Consider the following 16,253-nt stretch of genomic DNA (forward strand, 5'->3'; position numbering starts at 1 on the left):
TATCGATCTCCGAAAGCGCACAGTGACATTTTCAACCGAGAAAGCTGCTGATACTGACGTCAAGAATCGCCAACGCCGCGCTGCCCTTCGAATTTCCGCCGAGAGCGTTTCGATTCCGCCACGCGCCAGTGTTTTTGTGACTGTTACTTGCGACGAACTGCGTGACGGGCATGCGGTCGCGGAAGGCAACCAGTCACTTTTGCTCACCCACGGCATCTGTACAGCGCGCAGCCTCATCCATCTCCGCGACGGCCGGTCTGATCTCTTGGTGACTAACTTCACCAACGAACCCCGGAATCTTTTTCGTGCTACTGCCATCGCGTTTGCTGACTCCTTAGCGGATGTTTCTGAATGTTTTACGTTTGGGGCTGTTAGCACTGTGCAGCCCCCACTTGACCGTCTTAATATTAGCCCGGATCTCTCGGACACACAGAATCGTGAGCTACGTGCCCTCCTACTAGAGTTCAGCTCTTGCTTTGCGTCCTCATCGAAAGTACGGCAAACGCCTCTCGTGAAGCACCGCATCATTACTCCTGACGACGCCCGCCCTATCCGCCAGCAGCCGTACCGTATCTCAACGACGGAACGTGAAGCGATTCAGACACAAGTTCAGGAGATGCTTTGTGATGGTGTCATACAACCATCCAACAGCCCGTGGTCATCCCCTGTCGTGCTGGTAAAGAAAAAAGATGGGACCCTTCGCTTCTGTGTCGATTATCGAAAGCTGAATGCCATCACTAAAAAAGACGTCTACCCGCTGCCCCGTATCGACGATTCGCTCGACAAGCTTCGTCGCGCCCAGTACTTCTCCTCCATTGACTTGAAGAGTGGGTACTGGCAGATTGAGGTTGATGAGCGGGACCGCGAAAAAACAGCTTTTGTCACCCCAGATGGACTGTACGAGTTCAAAGTGCTGCCTTTTGGCCTATGTTCAGCGCCGGCAACTTTTCAGCGCATGATGGACACCGTCCTCGCTGGCCTCAAATGGCAAATCTGCTTAGTCTATCTCGATGACGTTGTCGTATTCTCTGAAACCTTTGAAGAACACCTCGAACGCCTGCGCGCAGTATTAGATGCCCTCCGGTCAGCTGACTTGACGCTCAAGCCCGAGAAGTGCCACTTTGGCTACAAAGAGTTGAAGTTTCTTGGTCACCTTGTGAGTGCCGCAGGCGTTAGGCCAGACCCCGACAAGACTGCTGCTGTCGCCAAATTTCCCGTTCCTGCAAACAAGAAAAGTTTGAAACGCTTCCTGGGTCTCTGCACGTACTACCGCCGCTTCATCGCCGATTTTTCCAACGTTGCCGCCCCCCTGACTCGCCTCACGCGTGATGATACACAGTTCGTGTGGGGCGCCGAGCAACAAGAGGCTTTTGCGGAGCTGCGCAGCCGACTGCAAACAAGCCCTGTTCTTGCGCACTTTCATGAAGACGCTGACACCGAAGTCCACACCGACGCCAGCAATATCGGCCTTGGCGCTGTACTCGTTCAACACCAAGCTGGCGTCGAAAAGGTAATAGCGTATGCCAGCCGCACGCTCTCCCGCGCCGAGACAAACTACTCCACTACAGAAAAGGAATGCCTTGCGGTTGTGTGGGCAACCATGAAATTTAGGCCTTACCTCTACGGCCGCCAGTTTAAAGTTGTCACCGATCATCATTCCTTGTGCTGGCTGGCTAACCTCCGCGACCCATCGGGGCGCCTAGCACGATGGAGTCTTCGCCTCCAAGAATTTGAGTACACCATTGTGTATAAATCTGGCCAGAAGCACGAAGATGCTGACGCGCTGTCGCGCGCACCCATCGGTTTAGTCGATGAGAGCACGGACGATGAGAGCGGTTTTCTTGGACTGGTGAGCGCTTCAGACATAATGACCCGACAGCGAGCTGACCCGGACCTTCGACCTGTCATTGACCACCTGCAGGGTCGCGCTGCTGATGTCCCTCGGCAATTTGCTCGAAACCTGTCTGCTTTCTGTGTCCGGAATGGCGTTCTATACAAACAGAACTCCAGCACTGTTGACCGAGCGTTCCTCCTCGTAGTGCCAGCCGACCTCCGTGCCGATATCCTTTTTGCCTGCCATGATGAGCCCACCTCCGGCCACTTGGGCTTTACACGCACACTCGCCCGAGTTCGTCAAGCCTATTATTGGCCTAAACTCGCTGACGCCGTTCATCGCTACGTCAGAGGCTGTCGTGAGTGCCAACGTCGAAAGGCGCCACCTCTCAAGCCAGCGGGTTTGCTCCAACCTATTGCGCCTCCCCGAACACCGTTTGACCAAATCGGCATCGACCTTCTGGGCCCATTTCCGCTGACATCGGTCGGTAACAAATGGATTATAGTTGCGACCGACTATCTCACACGGTATGCGGAAACCAAGGCGGTGAAGCGTGGCACGTCATCTGAGATCGCCCAGTTTTTTATGCAGCAGATCGTGTTGCGCCATGGCGCACCGTCCCAAGTAATCACCGATCGAGGCACGGCGTTTACGGCACAACTTATGCACGACGTATTTGAACTGAGTCACACGAGCCATCGCAAAACCACTGCTTATCACCCACAGACGAATGGCCTCACGGAGAGACTCAATAAAACGATCGCCGACATGATTGCAATGTACATAGACTCCCAGCACAAGACCTGGGACGAGATTCTCCCGTACGTCACGTATGCCTACAACACTGCCATCCAAGAGACTACGCGTTTTACGCCATTTCGCCTGCTCTATGGACGCGACGTTCAGACGATGTTAGATGCCATGCTTCCGTGCTGCACGGATAATCCTATCATCCCAGACGCTGATCAGTTTGCTCAGCGCGCCGAGGAAGCACGTCAACTTGCCCGCATCCACATTCAGCAACAGCAGGGAAAGGATACGCGTCGCTACAACCTCCGTCATCGACACGTCACATACCAACCAGGAGAGCAAGTTTGGGTGTGGACACCGGTGCGCCGGCCCGGCTTGTCTGAAAAACTGATGTCGCGATACTTTGGACCTTACAAGGTTCTGCGCCGTGTCACAGAAGTGACATACGAAGTCCTTCCAGCGGGCACTGTGCAGACCTCGCGTCAACAACCACGCTCCGAGGTGGTGCACGTTGTCCGCATGAAACCGTATTTCACGCAGTAATGTGCGGTGTACTATGCACTCGTTTAGTTGTGTAGGGCACCGCCTCTGTTTTATATTTGTTTTCTGTACTGACTTGCATCGCCCATCGCTCGCGCCCAGCCTGTGCTTTCGCTTTTTTTAGGAGGGGGAGTAATGCCACCTGGTGTCCCAGATGTTTTTAGGTGACACCTGGAAGAAAAGGACGCCGAAGTGGTCTCGCGTGCTGTGCGCGGAACTTTGCCTGCTGGTTGAGCTTCGTCCCGTCTTCTTAGTCCCATCTAGCCCTCTTGTCCGTGACAATATATTATTCCTTTGTTCCTGTTGTTTTGTTTTCCAGAGCGTTGTATTTGTGTCAAAGTCAGGCAATAAAAAAAAAAAAAAAAAAAAAAAAATTAGCACTCTGGACTTTGAATCCAGCGATCCGAGTTCAAATCTCGGTGAGACCTGCGCCTCTTTTTTTTTTCTTGCTATGTTACGCATCTGCATTCTCTTGTGCTCTCGCTTGCGGTCGGCTGCCACGTTCCGGCGTGGTCTAGTGGCTAGGATACCTGGCTCTCACCCAGGAGGCCCGGGTTCGATTCCCGGCGTCGGAAAAATGGCGGTCTCATGGTGTAATGGTTAGCACTTTGGACTTTGAATCCAGCGATCCGAGTTCAAATCTCGGTGAGACCTGCGCCTCTTTTTTTTTCTTGCTATGTTACGCATCTGCATTCTCTTGTGCTCTCGCTTGCGGTCGGCTGCCACGTTCCGGCGTGGTCTAGTGGCTAGGATACCTGGCTCTCACCCAGGAGGCCCGGGTTCGATTCCCGGCGTCGGAAAAATGGCGGTCTCATGGTGTAATGGTTAGCACTCTGGACTTTGAATCCAGCGATCCGAGTTCAAATCTCGGTGAGACCTGCGCCTCTTTTTTTTTCTTGCTATGTTACGCATCTGCATTCTCTTGTGCTCTCGCTTGCGGTCGGCTGCCACGTTCCGGCGTGGTCTAGTGGCTAGGATACCTGGCTCTCACCCAGGAGGCCCGGGTTCGATTCCCGGCGTCGGAAAAATGGCGGTCTCATGGTGTAATGGTTAGCACTCTGGACTTTGAATCCAGCGATCCGAGTTCAAATCTCGGTGAGACCTGCGCCTCTTTTTTTTTCTTGCTATGTTACGCATCTGCATTCTCTTGTGCTCTCGCTTGCGGTCGGCTGCCACGTTCCGGCGTGGTCTAGTGGCTAGGATACCTGGCTCTCACCCAGGAGGCCCGGGTTCGATTCCCGGCGTCGGAAAAATGGCGGTCTCATGGTGTAATGGTTAGCACTCTGGACTTTGAATCCAGCGATCCGAGTTCAAATCTCGGTGAGACCTGCGCCTCTTTTTTTTTCTTGCTATGTTACGCATCTGCATTCTCTTGTGCTCTCGCTTGCGGTCGGCTGCCACGTTCCGGCGTGGTCTAGTGGCTAGGATACCTGGCTCTCACCCAGGAGGCCCGGGTTCGATTCCCGGCGTCGGAAAAATGGCGGTCTCATGGTGTAATGGTTAGCACTCTGGACTTTGAATCCAGCGATCCGAGTTCAAATCTCGGTGAGACCTGCGCCTCTTTTTTTTTTCTTGCTATGTTACGCATCTGCATTCTCTTGTGCTCTCGCTTGCGGTCGGCTGCCACGTTCCGGCGTGGTCTAGTGGCTAGGATACCTGGCTCTCACCCAGGAGGCCCGGGTTCGATTCCCGGCGTCGGAAAAATGGCGGTCTCATGGTGTAATGGTTAGCACTCTGGACTTTGAATCCAGCGATCCGAGTTCAAATCTCGGTGAGACCTGCGCCTCTTTTTTTTTCTTGCTATGTTACGCATCTGCATTCTCTTGTGCTCTCGCTTGCGGTCGGCTGCCACGTTCCGGTGTGGTCTAGTGCTTAGATACCTGGCTCTCACCCAGGAGGCCCGGGTTCGATTCCCGGCGTCGGAAAAATGGCGGTCTCATGGTGTAATGGTTAGCACTCTGGACTTTGAATCCAGCGATCCGAGTTCAAATCTCGGTGAGACCTGCGCCTCTTTTTTTTTTTTTTTCTTGCTATGTTACTCATCTGCATTCTCTTGTGTTCTCGCTTGCGATCCGCTGCCACGTTCCGGCGTGGTCTAGTGGATTCTACTTCCGGCCGCCGAGGCGAAAGGACGTTTAATCATGTGCTCCGTCGGAGCGGTATCAGCGGCCCAGTCTGGCCGTAGAAAGAGGTTTTTGCCTGCCGTCGATGAAGATTACCAGGTCATACTGCCAACTTTGCTGACAGGAAGAATTGTGTTGAACACAATGTTTATGCACGCAGACCCAGCGGATAAACCGTATCGCGTCGAGAACTTCATGGATACTTTGGTTCATCTTGGTGCGCTCCCTGAGGTGCTTGCTTTGGGGGCGTATCAGATGAACCATGTCTGGGCTGTTACGCTCAAGAGTGCCGAGGCAACGAGGAAACTAATGGCGGCTACTGATGTCAAGGTGAAGAACCGGCCGTGTCTACTGAATCGACCCGGGTTCGATTCCCGGCGTCGGAAAGATGGCGGACTTCCGGCTTCCGTGGGAGACGGACGTTTGATGGCAAGCTCTGAGCGTGCCTCGGTATCGGTCATGTCTGGCCGAGGATGCGGCGAACGACGCCCACCACTGGGCTATCGCATGGTTCTACCTACGTTTCCTTCGGGAGAAGCAATGAAGACAACGGTTTACCTTCACTGTGATATTGCCGGTCGGCCTTATCGCATACAGGATTTTCGTGAGCCGTTGGAAAAGGCCGGTGTACTACGCTACGTGGCTGGCATTGAACCCTTCCAAATGTCTCATATCTGTATGCTGAAGATGAAGACTGAGGAAGCGAAGGAACGCCTGCTGAAAGAAGGCGCGCTGGAAGTGAAGAGACGCTACTGTGCGGTCATCGACCCGAACAAGCGTGAGTTGGTTTTCAAGATGCACTGGGTGCCTTTCTACGTTTCGAGTGAAGCGGTGCAGAGGGCATTCGAAGACTTTGGAGATGTGAAAGAAGTCACTTATGAGCAGTGGAACAGCCCGGGTTTTGAAGAGGCCGAATCGACAACTCGGCTAGTAAAAATAGTGCTCAAAGAGGGGCTTTCGATCGATGATTTGCCCCACATGTACAAGTTTTACGGAGGGCTTGTGTTAGTGGTGGTGCCTGTACGGCCACCAATATGCTTAAGATGTAAGAAGACAGGCCACATTCGACGTGATTGCCGCACTCCAAGATGTTAGTGTCATATCTTCGGGCACGACCGGGAGGGATGCGTCCGCACGTATGCCCGTGTGGCCACGGGTATTGTGCCCCCTCAAGACGACGGAAGCGAGTTGATCATGGACCAGGAGGAACTGGAGAACGCTGGAGCCCTGCCCCCTACAGGATCCGGAGAGGGACCTGATGTCCAACAGCCGGAGCACACCAGCGGCGGAGGGAAGACGCAAGTTAGCGAACCCGCTGCAGGAACGACTGGAAAAGGGGAGGAGGCTGCTATGTCGTCAGATCAGCCAACAGCGAAAGGCACTTCGGAAGGAAGCGTTGCTGAGTCTCCGATGGCTATGACAACCGCCTTCATTAAGATACCACGAGACTACGAAAAGGTACCAGCTACAGAACGGGAACTGCGTCGACTAGAAAAGCAGTGGAGGGTGGAAGGCGCTAAGAAAGGCAAGTTAGCCTTATCGCAAACCGCGTTGCGGTCCTCGTCGCTCACTCGCGACGAGAGACTGAAGAAGTGAGCCTTTAGTCATTGTTTGTTAGCTGGGTTTAGAGTATGGCTTATTGGAAAAAACCGCCAAAAGTGGCCACTCTAAACGTCCGAGGGCTCGCCTCGAGACGGAAGCAAGTGCAGTTGTGAACCGTTTGTGGAGCGAACTAGATTTAGACATCGTAGCCATACAAGAAACAAATGTTGAGGATGAGCAGCAAACAGATATGGTGTTCGGTTTTCGGTCACGCTTCAATGTTTGCGTAAGCCATGAAGTCGGTTTGTCGGCAGGTTGCTGTCTTTTCCTGAGGAAAAGTGTAGGCATAGCAGTGGAGCAAGTAATAACTTGTGCAAGGGGGCGTTTCGTCGTGCGCGACATCAAGTACGAAACCTGTGCGGTGAGGGTGGTGGTCCTGTATGCACCAACGACACAAAAAGAACGGCGCGACTTTTTTGAGCAGTTGGTGCCTTTTCTTGAATGCAGTCGTGCGCTTATATTTTTGGGAGATTTCAACTGTGTTGTAGACTCTAAGGATCGTTCGAATAGAAATGTTGGAAAAGACCAAAGCGCCGAATTGCTGAAGTGTGCCCTCAATGAGTGCAGCTTAGAGGACGTATCAGTCCTAGTGAATGGTGAAAAACGTGTGCATTTCACACATTTTCAAGGTAGTAGTCGCACGCGACTTGACAGAATATATGTGTCGCCAGAGTTTTCGCCTACCTGTGAACAGTATGAAGTGAAGCAAGTGTCATTTAGCGACCATTGCTTAGTTACGGTCACGCTGGGCGGAACGAAGCAGTGTAAATAAAAAAATGAACTGGGACTTATGGAAAATAAACTCGAGGCTTACAGAAGACGAACTATTTTTAAGAAAAGTTAAGGAAAGCATTGATATTTTTTATGAGAGCGAAACAGGCTGTATTGAATCCTGGGAACGATTTAAACAGGAGGTTAAAATGAATGCAATTGAGCGCTCTTCCATTATTAAGTATGAGGAAAAGAAAGAATAAAAGCAACTGCAAGAACTCTTAAAATATTTAGGGCGTGAAGAAGAACGAATGCCGGGTATGTTCATGCCTGGTATAGAAAGCATCAAAGTTAGGCTAGAAGCTTTGGATGCCCAGAAGTACAGAGGCGCTGCGATAAGAGCGTGCACGGAAAAATGGCTCGGTGGCGAGACGCCAACAAAACGCGCCCTCGCTGATGGAAAGCGATACGCGCGCGCGAACGAAATAACGGTTATTGAATACAAGGGGCAGAGGCATGATGAGCAAGACGGAATTACGAGCGCCTTCGTGGAACATTACCGTGAGCTGTTTTCGAGCAAAGCACCAAGTGAAGTAGGGTTTAGAGATAACTTTTTGCCTCTGATGCCAATATTAGGCAAAGAAGTTACTGAAGAGTTAGAGAACGAAATAAGTGTGGAGGAAATAGAAAAGGCCATTGATGAATTGAATGTCGGAAAGTCCCCGGGTCCAGATGGTTTGAGTGCGGCCTTTTACAAGAGCCTTAAAAGTGAGGTATCTATCATGCTCTATAGGCTTTTCAAGGAGTGCTTTGATGTGGGTTATCTGTCACCGTCGTTTAGCAACGCGCATACGGTCTTGGTTCCCAAGACTGATGAGCCAGCCATGCTTTTAAAAGTTACAAGCTATAGACCGATCACGTTAACAAATGTTGATTATAAAATTCTGATGAAGGTGTTAGCTAAGAGATTGCAATACATTATAAAAGATATCGTTGGACCTCATCAAACATGTGGAATAAAGACCAGAAGCATATTTAATAATATTCATGTAGCGCGTAGTGTGTTCGAGTGCTGCGATGCTCTAAACAGGAGAGTGGCCATGGTTCAAGTTGATTTCGAAAAAGCATTTGATCGTGTGTCTCATGAAATATTGTACTGTTTGTTGGAACTTATTGGTGTTGGTGCCGTTGTATTGAAAGCAGTTAAAATGGCTTATGCATGTTGTTCTACACGCCTTATAATTAACAAAGTGTTATCTGAAAGAATTGATGTAAGAGCATCTGTGCGGCAGGGATGTCCACTGTCTCCTCTCCTCTTTGCTATATATTTGGAACCATTGTGTAGAATGGTTATTGCTAACGAATACATCCGTGGTTTTAAGCTGGGAGTATGTGAAGTCAAAATATTGGCATACGCTGATGATGTGGCGCTTTTTTGGGAAGATCGCGAAAGCGTTTCGGAAGCTTTGAAAGTAACACAAAGGTATTGCAGACAGACTGGTAGTGCTGTTAATTTAAAGAAAAGTCTTGGAGTCTGGCACGGGGAATGGGAAGAGGAACCGGAAATTTTCTGTGGAGTAAGATGGGGGCTACAAAGCCTGGAGTTTATTTGGGAGTCCCATTGGACAAATACGGGGAAAATACGAATTACTGGAATGAAAAAGCGGAAGAAATACGGTAAAGGACGAAAGGATGGATGGGACGTAACCTCTCTATTTTCGCCCGTGCGACTGTATGCAATACCTTTTTGGTGGCAAGAATAATGTATTTACTTCAAGTATTGTATTGTGCTCGAAGGAATATACAAAGGTTCCATCGTGTATTTGCGATCTTCATTTGGTCGTCCAACTGGGAACGAATTAGCAGAGATAATCTCTTTCGGCGAGTTAAAGACGGAGGGTTGTCTCTAATGCATCTATATGTGCGGCAGATGGTTTTAAGGTTTTGTTTCCTACGTGACCAAAAAGATGCACTCCTGAGAACCTTTATGCAAATCATGCTATCCAGTGCAATTCCAGAGTTTATAGTCTCTTCATGCTCTGCTCGGGGATACACTGTGTCACGCTTCCTGCGAGAAGTGGTGTGGTCGTTCAAGTTTTTGCGCGTGAGGTACTCTGTAGAGTATTTAGCGACGGTACCACCTAAGCGACTATACAAGGATCTTATTTCACAATTGTTCCCAGCTCCATTGTACAGAACTTTATATTGTGAAGGCCCAGGGAAAGATGTGCTCAAACGAGTGAAAAACATGACTGTTGCACCGGGCATAAAAACATTCTTTTTTAAATAGCATACAGGAACCCTCCCAGTCAAAACATGGATGGAAGAAAAGGGCCTTTTTGTACCTTGGGGCTCAAACTGTCTACTATGTAGGAAACCTGAAACAGTTGAGCACGTGTTCCTGGATTGTTGGGATGCGGTGTTTTACTGGGATGTGTTACAAAGGACACTTAAAAAAGACCTGCCATTGACGCCACGTGGAATTCGGTACTTGACAACTATTAATGATGATTTTCAGTATGCCCTCATCATGCTATTGGGCCTTCACAGTATTTGGAGGAGCAGGATGGCTTATAGACACTGTGATGTCGATGCACGATCTGTATGTGATTATTTTGTTGAAAAAGTGTATAAACTAACAGAAATTTTGAAGCAGCAAGACGCTGCGGAGGAGGTCTTGAGTCTGATGGGCGAACTTGTGGTAATGAAAGTCCATTAGACACGGTTGTCAGCGAAGGGACTTTGCAACCACAATCTTTTACTGATGTATTTGTACCAATTCATGCAATAAACAAAAAAAAAAAGGCGTGGTCCACTGGCTAGGATACCTGGCTCTCACCCAGGAGGCCTGGGTTCGATTCCCGGCGTCGGAAAGATGGCGGTCTCATGGTGTAATGTTTTTTTTTTTTTTTGCGCGGTCCTGAGCGAAACAAACACAGTTGAAGTCTCCTATCAATATTACTACCGTGTCGCACCTAAGATGCATTTCGAGACTTTCGAAAAATGTTTTGCGCTCGCTCACCGCGTTCGGCGCATAAACACAGACAACACGATAACTATAATTCGAAAACGAAAAGTGAGGGATAAGAGTGCTCAGCTGCTTCACTCTTTAATTAATGAATGTAATCTCGAAGACGTTGGCTATTTGTTCTCTTACGACGCACACCCTAAATACACGCATTTTCAAAGGGATAGCCACGCCAGATTAGATCGAATTTATGTCTCTGTTGAACTGGCTTCATTGTGCACAGAGTATGACGTTAAGCCCGTAAGCTTCAGTGACCATTGCTTAGTAATTGGAACATTTGGCAGGAAACAGCGGAGGTCACGATTTAACTGGAACCTGTGGAAATTTAACGTGAAGCTTTTAGAGGACGACAGTTTTGTTAGAGAGACAACGAAAGAACTCAATAAATTACTTTCGACGCAGGCCGAAAGCTATATAGTTGAGTGGGAGGAGCTAAAGCAGAGAGTAAAGCTTTTAGCTATCAAAACTGCAAGCGCAATTAGATATGACGAAAAAAGAAAAGAGAAAGAAATGCACGAGGAGCTTGAGTTTTTGCATAGCATGGATAGTATCCAGCCGGGAAGATATGCACAAGAAATAAAAGCCTTGAAACGACAACTTGAAAACATTGACACTGAAAAGTATAAGGCAGCAGTGATAATTGAGCAAGGTCTGAAAAATTTTGGGCGGGGGAGACGCCAACTAAGCGAGCGCTGTCAGATGAGAAACGGCACGCGTATCAAAAGGAAATACGGCAAATTGACAACCGAGGTGCTGTAACTTGTGACCCTGCTACTATCAAAAATACCTTTATAGAACACTACAATGAATTGCTTGGCCGTAAACGCGAAGTCAAAAATGGCTTTCAGGCATAATTTTTGCGCCAAATGCCAAAACTCGATGATGATGTTAAAACGCATCTAGAACGACCCATAAGTTTGACAGAAATAGTTTGACAGAAATAGAAACTGCGATAGACGAGCTTCCAATGGGAAAGTCGCCAGGACCTGACGGGCTTGGCGCTGCTTTCTACAAAGCATTTAAAGATTACACAGCCCAGATTTTGCTTAAAGTGCTAGACGAGTCATACGAGCGTAAGCAGGTTCCACCTTCGTTTTCTACCTCGCACATTGTTTTGATTCCGAAGTATGATGAGCCAGGAAAACGCCTGTTGGTGGGTTCTTATCGGCCGATAAGCCTCGCCAACGTGGATTAAAAAATATACATGAAAGTGCTGGCGAAAAGGCTTCAAAGTGTAATACCGAGTCTGGTTGGGCCACACCAGACGTGCGGCATTAAAGGTCGAAGCATCGCAACTAATGTGCACGTGGTACGAACTGTTTTGGAGTGTTGTGACGCGATTGGATCTCGAGTGGCAATGATACAGCTGGATCTCGCCAAAGCATTCGATCGCGTTTCGCACGATGCCTTGTTCGAAGTATTGACACACTCAAACATAGGGCGAGTGATTGAGGAAGGTGTTCGAATGGTGTATGCGAGCTGCACGACACGGATAATTGTGAATGGAGAGCTCACTGACAGCATTCGTGTGCTGTCGTCAGCGAGGCAAGGCTGCCCCCTGTCACCCCTGCTGTTTGCGGCCTACCTCGAGCCTCTCTGCCGGTCTATCATAAACAATGAACGTATAACTGGTTTTATGCTACATTCAGCACAGGTCAAAATGCTGGCATATGCAGATGACATCGCTGTATTCTGTTCAAGCAGAGAAAGCATTCAAGAAGTTACTATCCTTGTTGAAAAATTCTGCCGAAAGACAGGCTGTGAAGTAAATTGGAAAAAAAGTGCCAATTTCTGGCATGGAGACTGGGATGTTACGCCTGAATACTTTTCTCGTTTGCAATGGTCAAAATTGCCGACCCAGTATTTAGGCGCGCCGCTTGAATCGTACCAAGATCCCACCCCTTTCTGGGCTGGCCAAGCAGAGAGGGCGAGAGAGAAAGCTGATTCATGGCAGGGCAAGCCGTTGTCAATGTTCTCGCGCGCTTATGTGTGCAATGTGTTCCTTGTGGCAAAGATATGGTACGTAATGAATGTGCTTTCGGCGACGCGTGTTAGCATTAAAAAAATGTATCGTGTCTTTGCCGTTTTCATGTGGGCATCAACATGGGAAAAGTGCAGCAGAACCAACTTCTTTCTTCCTGTTAAGGCGGGGGGCTTGGGCCTTGTGCATCTCTTTTTGTGACAGGTTGTTTCGCGTTTTTTTCTTCCTTCGTGATCAAAACGACAAATTCTTGAGGACGGTCATGCAAGTACGACTGTGTAAAATGCTTCCAGAATACGTCGTCTGTTCTCGTGAGAATATGAGTGGCGCTTTAAAAGGGTACATGCGCGAAGTTGTCTTGTCTTTCAGAATGTTGTATGCGCGTTTTTCAATGGAATACTTGAGCAAAGTGTGTAAGAAGAAGCTGTACAAAGATCTTCTGGATGTGACGATACCGTTGCCGATTTACCGTGCACCACACCGTGGAGGCCCCAGACAGGATGTCTTAAAGCGTGTGAAAAAGATGCCAGTTAGGCCTTCACTTAAAACGTTCTTCTTTAAGCTACATTCCAACGCATTACCTGTTAAAACCTGGTTACACGAAAGAGGCTTATTCGTTCCCTTGACAACAGACTGTCTCCTTTGCAAAAAACCAGAGACAATAGAGCACGTCTTTCTGGATTGCTGGGAGCCAGTCTTTCACTGGGACCTTCTCCAGAGAACACTACAGAAAGGCCTTCCGTTAGATCCGTATGGCATACGGTTCCTTCCAGTTGAGAGTGAGGGTATTCCTTTGGATTTAGTCATGGTCTTGGGCCTCCACAGCCTGTGGAAAACAAGGATGCAAGTGCAACATGCAGATGTCAACACGCGTTCTGTACGCGAGAACTTTATCGAGAGTGTGCTGCTCCTTAGAGAAACGTACCGGGTGCTTTCTGATCCACCTGACTGGATCAGTGTGCTCGATGAACTGGCTGTCCTCAAGAAATTTTAAACCTTTCGTGACAGCTGAAGTCTGGTTGTTGCGAGTTTTACCATTATTGTGGATCTTTTTTGAATTGATGTAGACTCAAAACAGGCAATAAAGAATAAAAAAAAAAAAAACTCATGGTGTAATGGTTAGCACTCTGGACTCTGAATCCAGCGATCCGAGTTCAAATCTCGGTGAGACCTGCGCCTCTTTTTTTCTGGCTATGTTACGGATCTGCATTCTCTTGTGCTCTCGCTTGCGATCCTCTGCCACGTTCCGGCGTGGTCTAGTGGCTAGGATACCGGAGACTTCCGGCCATCACTGTGAACAGACGTGTCATCATGTGCTCCTTCGGAGCGGTGTTAGCGGCTCAGCCGAGCCGCGGATACAGGTTTGCTGCTGAAGATAACGACACAGGCTACGAAGTTATGCTGCCCCACCTCCCAACAGGTCGTATTGTTTTTAATACTGTATTTTTGCACGGCGACGTTCGAGCGCGGCCGTATAGGGTCGAGGATTGCAGGGACGCCCTGGCCCGTTTGGAATTGCTTCCCGAGGTTGTGGCCTTGGGAACATTTCAAATGAATCATGTGTGGGCAGTCACGTTTAAGAACTCGGAAGCCGTTAAGAAAGTGCTTGCTACCGGGAGCATGGCTGTGAAGGAGCACCGGTGTCTTGTGATTGACCCCAACAAGCAAGAGGTTCGCGTTAAAGTGCACTGGGTTCTTCACAACGTGACTGATGAAGTGCGTGCGGCCTTCCGTCTTACAGTGAGGTGACCGAGCTGTCCAAGGAGCGCTGGCATGTGCACGGCGTCACAGAAAAAGGGTCAACAACTCGTGTACTAAGCCTGAACCTGAAATCCAAAGTGACAGTTGAAGACATACCTCACCAACTGCGAATTGCCGGAAAACCTGCACTTTTGGTTGCAGCTGGGAGGCCCCCGCTCTGCCTCCGCTGCCAAGGGAAAGGCCACATTCGGCGTGACTGTAGGGTACCTCGGTGCTCGCGCTGTCGCCGGTTTGGTCACGACGAAAGTGAGTGTGTACCTTCGTACGCAAACAAGACGGGGCCAGTAAGGAACGTCGATGTGACTGAACACGTTATGGACGAGGTGGAGGCTGAGGAAGCATCAAGGGCAGCTGGAAGAAAAGCAGCAACCGCCAAGAAGAGCACGCAGCCTTCAAGTGTTGGGCCTAGCGGCACAAGTCCGGCCGAGGCACCTCCAGTGCCGCAACACGTATCCGAGGAAAAGACGAGCCATGAAAAGCAACCGCCTACTCTCAGAGCCCCTGCTAGCACACTTGACGAACCTCATGTCGAACACTACCCTAATGATGTCTCATTGGAAGAAGCTGCTGTCACAGCCACAAAACGCGCTTACCTCGAAACTGTGAAAGATGACCGATAAACTGATGGAGCACCCGCGGAGGATCCGCCCACCAAGGCGGTAATGACGCGACGGTCGCCCTACAGGCCAAGACCAAATATTCCACCAGACATACGACCTGCGGTAGAGGCGCCTGAATAGCGCTTCCACAGCTGTAATGCGCTGCCGTCGGTTTCCGGATCAGCGTGCCATGGTGGAGACGATATACCACGGAAGGGAACTGTGAGCTTGACAGTCAAACTTTGGCCATGGACGGTGAAAGTGCGTGTGATCGTTGCGAGGCGGTGCGCTTTGTGGAGCTCCAACACGCGGAACCCCCTTCAGCGCCACGGTACCCTGAGGTGAGCACTGCGCGAGCAGTGGGTGCCTTTAAAATTGAGCAACAAAAGATTCAACTGCCACTAAGCGTAGCCACGTTGAACGTGCGTGGACTGGCGGCGAGGAAGCGCCAGTGTTTTTAGAAAATAAATTGGATATAATCGCATTACAAGAAACTAAGATTGAGAGCGAGGAACACACAGATCGCACGGTTGAAATTTTTCGGTCCCGATACAATGTCTGCGTATGTCACGCGATTGGAAAGTCCGGAGGTTGCGCGTTATTTTTAAAAAAATAATCTTGGAATTGGGAATGAAACCATTGTCACATCCGAAGAGGGTCGGTTACTGGTTGTCGATTTTACCCTTTCTGGATGCTCTTGGAGAGTGATTTGTGTGTATGCCCCTAACAATTACAAGAAACGTGTTAGTTTTTTTTGAAAAGGTCAAAGTGTTTTTGAACTGCGAGAGAAGCGTCGTTTTGATGGGGGATTTTAAGTGTGTCTGCATGCCAGAGGATCGAGTGCCGAACACCCCTGTGCGTGATCAGAGTGCGCAGTATCTCGACGCAATAATTCAACAGCACGACATGAAAGATCTGGGCTGGGTGTTGTTTCAAGGCTCGCAGCCATGTTTTACGCACTTCCAACGCGGTAGCAATGCAAGACTAGATAGAGTATACGCAAGCATAGGATTTGTGACAATGTGTTCCAAACATGAAGTGAAACATGTTTCATTCAGCGATCACAGCTTTGTTATTGTAAGCTTTGGGAATAAACATAGTAGGACTCGTTTCAACTGGAAACTTTGGAAATTTAATGTTAAATTGCTGGAGGATGAAACCTTCATTAAACAAATTATAGACTTAACCAAAATGCCTTGCGTAGAATCATTAAGCTGCTCATATAAGTGAGAAAATTTTAATTACACAGTCAAGATGAAAGCGATAGAACGAGGAACTATCCTTCATCAAAGTGAGAAGAAACGAATCAAAGAATTGGTGTGCA

At 49.1% G+C, this 16,253-nt stretch overlaps 15 non-coding genes and 2 pseudogenes across 15 annotated transcripts; all 17 read left to right on the top strand.

Moving 5' to 3' along the window:
* Positions 1-3,627: 3,627 nt before the first annotated feature.
* Positions 3,628-3,699, top strand: TRNAE-CUC (transfer RNA glutamic acid (anticodon CUC)). Its single transcript has one exon. It is a non-coding gene; the product is annotated as a tRNA-Glu (tRNA).
* Positions 3,700-3,706: 7 nt separating this feature from the next.
* On the top strand, positions 3,707-3,778 carry TRNAQ-UUG (transfer RNA glutamine (anticodon UUG)). Its single transcript has one exon. It is a non-coding gene; the product is annotated as a tRNA-Gln (tRNA).
* A 74-nt stretch (positions 3,779-3,852) lies between these two features.
* On the top strand, positions 3,853-3,924 carry TRNAE-CUC (transfer RNA glutamic acid (anticodon CUC)). The gene has a single exon. It is a non-coding gene; the product is annotated as a tRNA-Glu (tRNA).
* Positions 3,925-3,931: 7 nt separating this feature from the next.
* Positions 3,932-4,003, top strand: TRNAQ-UUG (transfer RNA glutamine (anticodon UUG)). Its single transcript has one exon. It is a non-coding gene; the product is annotated as a tRNA-Gln (tRNA).
* A 74-nt stretch (positions 4,004-4,077) lies between these two features.
* On the top strand, positions 4,078-4,149 carry TRNAE-CUC (transfer RNA glutamic acid (anticodon CUC)). Its single transcript has one exon. It is a non-coding gene; the product is annotated as a tRNA-Glu (tRNA).
* Positions 4,150-4,156: 7 nt separating this feature from the next.
* Positions 4,157-4,228, top strand: TRNAQ-UUG (transfer RNA glutamine (anticodon UUG)). The gene has a single exon. It is a non-coding gene; the product is annotated as a tRNA-Gln (tRNA).
* A 74-nt stretch (positions 4,229-4,302) lies between these two features.
* On the top strand, positions 4,303-4,374 carry TRNAE-CUC (transfer RNA glutamic acid (anticodon CUC)). The gene has a single exon. It is a non-coding gene; the product is annotated as a tRNA-Glu (tRNA).
* A 7-nt stretch (positions 4,375-4,381) lies between these two features.
* TRNAQ-UUG (transfer RNA glutamine (anticodon UUG)) lies at positions 4,382-4,453 on the top strand. The gene has a single exon. It is a non-coding gene; the product is annotated as a tRNA-Gln (tRNA).
* Positions 4,454-4,527: 74 nt separating this feature from the next.
* TRNAE-CUC (transfer RNA glutamic acid (anticodon CUC)) lies at positions 4,528-4,599 on the top strand. Its single transcript has one exon. It is a non-coding gene; the product is annotated as a tRNA-Glu (tRNA).
* Positions 4,600-4,606: 7 nt separating this feature from the next.
* TRNAQ-UUG (transfer RNA glutamine (anticodon UUG)) lies at positions 4,607-4,678 on the top strand. Its single transcript has one exon. It is a non-coding gene; the product is annotated as a tRNA-Gln (tRNA).
* Positions 4,679-4,753: 75 nt separating this feature from the next.
* TRNAE-CUC (transfer RNA glutamic acid (anticodon CUC)) lies at positions 4,754-4,825 on the top strand. Its single transcript has one exon. It is a non-coding gene; the product is annotated as a tRNA-Glu (tRNA).
* A 7-nt stretch (positions 4,826-4,832) lies between these two features.
* TRNAQ-UUG (transfer RNA glutamine (anticodon UUG)) lies at positions 4,833-4,904 on the top strand. Its single transcript has one exon. It is a non-coding gene; the product is annotated as a tRNA-Gln (tRNA).
* A 74-nt stretch (positions 4,905-4,978) lies between these two features.
* On the top strand, positions 4,979-5,049 carry TRNAE-CUC (transfer RNA glutamic acid (anticodon CUC)). The gene has a single exon. It is a non-coding gene; the product is annotated as a tRNA-Glu (tRNA).
* Positions 5,050-5,056: 7 nt separating this feature from the next.
* Positions 5,057-5,128, top strand: TRNAQ-UUG (transfer RNA glutamine (anticodon UUG)). Its single transcript has one exon. It is a non-coding gene; the product is annotated as a tRNA-Gln (tRNA).
* Positions 5,129-5,705: 577 nt separating this feature from the next.
* LOC146204395 (uncharacterized) lies at positions 5,706-6,905 on the top strand (annotated as a pseudogene).
* A 2,903-nt stretch (positions 6,906-9,808) lies between these two features.
* The window catches only part of LOC146204396 (uncharacterized), a 41,887-nt pseudogene continuing 35,442 nt past the window's right edge, over positions 9,809-16,253 (top strand).
* TRNAQ-CUG (transfer RNA glutamine (anticodon CUG)) lies at positions 13,672-13,742 on the top strand. The gene has a single exon. It is a non-coding gene; the product is annotated as a tRNA-Gln (tRNA).

This window comes from Amblyomma maculatum, chromosome 1 (assembly GCF_055883805.1).
Source record: "Amblyomma maculatum isolate TAMU_Amacu chromosome 1, ASM5588380v1, whole genome shotgun sequence".
In the NCBI taxonomy this organism is placed as follows: Eukaryota; Metazoa; Arthropoda; class Arachnida; order Ixodida; family Ixodidae; genus Amblyomma; species Amblyomma maculatum.